Raw genomic sequence first — 2,990 nt, 5'->3', positions numbered from 1 at the left:
ACGCGCATCGAGGACGCGCGCCGAGGGGAAGAGACGCGGCGACGTGACGCGCTCCAGATGTTGTTTTCTCCCAGCCGCTGCAAGACGCTTATCTGCACGTGAACACATGCAGTGTTGTGGTTGTTATTTTATTTATTTATTTATCTATTTATTATTATTATTTATTCATTTTAATCCAGGTTCACCACCGTGACCACGTGACCATCCGTGGTGTGTTGTTAAAAAACATAGTCGACGTTGTACAACGGGACACACCCCTACCCCCCCCTCCCCCCCCCCCCCCAATAAAAAGAGATTAATCGTTCAATCTACTAATTAAATGACACCACTAGTGATTCACTGCTCTGCCATAATCACATTATGCGGTGAAACGCTTTACTTAACATGCCCTACATCGCCGCTACAAACGTGTTGCCAGATTCGGACATATTTCCCGCCCAATCTGGCAACACTGCCAATACACCCCGCGGTGCAGAGGAACGCGTTCTGTGCACACCACGTGACCCCTGCTATGACCACGTGCTTTTTACGCTGACCCATAACGTCATCTCCAGATCACCATCTGCAGCTCGAGCTACACCGTGTGTTGCGCGCGCACCCCACGCAGGTGAAGCCCCCTCTGCCCCCCCCCGCCCCAACCCAGCAGAACCACCTGCCATAAAGTGTGTGTGTGTGTGTGTGTGTGTGTGTGTGTGTGTGTGTGTGTGTGTGTGTGTGCGTGTGCGTGTGCGTGTGTGTGTGTGTGTGTGTGTGTGCTCATGAACCTATGTGTGTCGATAGCACAGAGCTAGGAGTGTGATGTGCGTTCTGTTCATGACATACTGTAGTACTGTAGTGCGTTCCTGTGTGACGCACGCATAGGCGTGCCCGTCCGTCGATGACGTCAGAGAGTGGGTCACTTGGTTACGTTCCGCTTAAGCTGCAGAAACTTGGGCTTTGGTAAGATAGGCCTGAACATTACTGACATCTAGTGGCCACCGTGTGTGTGTGTGTGTGTGTGTGTGTGTGTGTGTGTGTGTGTGTGTGTGTGTGTGTGTGTGTGTGTGTGTGTGTGTGTGTGTGTGTGTGTGTGTGTGTGTGTGTGTGTGTGTGTGTGTGTGTGTGTGTGTATGTCTTATTTTTGGAGACCAAGCTGATACTGTAACATTAAAATAACAACAAAATAAAGTCAATATTTTGTTAATAAAAAAAGCACCTCACATCCTGCAACTACACGTTCCATAAATGCAACAAACTAGGCTTTTAGTGCTTTGGGTAACGGCTATAACCGTTAATTGTTACACTACTGATACTAGGTTAAGATGAGTTGAGGTTAATTGTTACATGTACCCTATACCCAGAGACTTAAACGTGATTTAATACCCTCTCGCTTTTATATATAGAATAACTATACATAACTATACAAGTGTTTAACTAAAAAAGTGCTTTTATATAGTATAACTGGCTATAACCATATAAAGTATAACTATAACTAACTATATGAAAAAACTATATTTATATTAAAAAGCTTTGATATATAGAATTATAGATAAAAGCACTATATGTATGGTATAAAAATGATAAAAAGCTTTATAACTATAAATAAAATTGTTTAACTATGTAAAAAAGCTTTTAGTATAACTGTGTGTATAGTATAACTATACATAGTATAACTATGTGTAGGCCTAAAAGCATTATATGTATAGTAAAAAGCTTTTATATATCGTATGACTAAATGTAAACCTTAAATGCTGAGTTATCTTCATTTGAGGGGTCAAATAGGTTTTGTGGTTCTAGGTTAATTTCATTTGTGGGCCACAAATCTCTACCTGGCTCTACCTGGACCCGCTGCCCACCACACTTCTAAAGGGCTGTCTCCCCATTCTCTCCACCCTCATCACTAACACTGTAAACTCCTCTCTATCCTCTGGCCATGTCCCCTCCTCCCTAAAGCTTGCATCAGTCACCCCCGTACAGTACCGCGGGAAGTTGGGGTGCTGGGGGTGCTGCAGCACCCCCTGTCTGAGGCCCTGTCTTATCACAGAAAACGATCATTTCTAAAAACTCCGGCCAAAGTGGAGATTTCTGAAAACGCCGGTTATGTGTTGTCGTGTCAACGGGGAGAAACGGGATTTTAGGTTCTGAAGAGTCACATTATGCACCAGGAAATGCTTAACGTCATGTGAGCGCCCGCTGTACTGAATTGGTCCGAATATAAACACAAACCCCATTGTAAGACGACCTATATTTGGAAAAAAGATTTGAAGACCAGATCTTGTTTTTATAAATAAATAAATTGCATTCATTGAAATAATCTACGAAAATAAAAAGGCATAGAATAAAACACTGCATTGCCACTAAACAGTAGTGCCAATCGGCCGTAGTGATGTGTACACCAAAGACTATTCCTGACACTCCTCTGCCCCGCTGTGTTCGCTCTGGCTGTGGTCGCTCCGCACTGTTTCGGCCCGTGGCAAAGCGAGTCATCCTCGCTGCTGTCCAAGGCATTTTGAGACGCAGCATTTATTTAATGCTCATATGACCTAGTGCTGAAAAAAAGTTAGATGAAAAAGTGTGAGGGGAGCGGTGGTGCGCTAAACTTGTTCTGTGAGCAGCTGGATGTAAACCATGGTGTGAACACAACGATCGATTTTCGACTGTGCGCGCATGCACTGGTGTAATTGAGCTGCGCTGCTATATATCTTTTTTATCAATGTAGCGAGTTGCGAGTCTAGTGCAGGCTGAGTTTTTTTTTCCCAGCACCCCCTGCTGAGAATACGTTCCCGCGGCTATGCCCCCGTACTAAGAAACCCGGCCTGGATCCTGATTCCCCTAACAACTACCGCCCCATCTCCAATCTACCTTTTCTGTCTAAAATCCTGGAACGTGTTGTTGCCAAACAACTCATCACCTACCTTGACACCAACGACCTCTTTGAACTCTTCCAATCCGGTTTCCGCTCCAAACACAGTACAGAAACTGCCGTCCTCAAAGTGACCAATGACCTTCTG

The sequence above is a fragment of the Gadus macrocephalus genome, chromosome 7, assembly GCF_031168955.1.
Source record: "Gadus macrocephalus chromosome 7, ASM3116895v1".
Taxonomy (NCBI): Eukaryota; Metazoa; Chordata; class Actinopteri; order Gadiformes; family Gadidae; genus Gadus; species Gadus macrocephalus.
Note: the sequence above shows the minus strand (reverse complement) of the source record.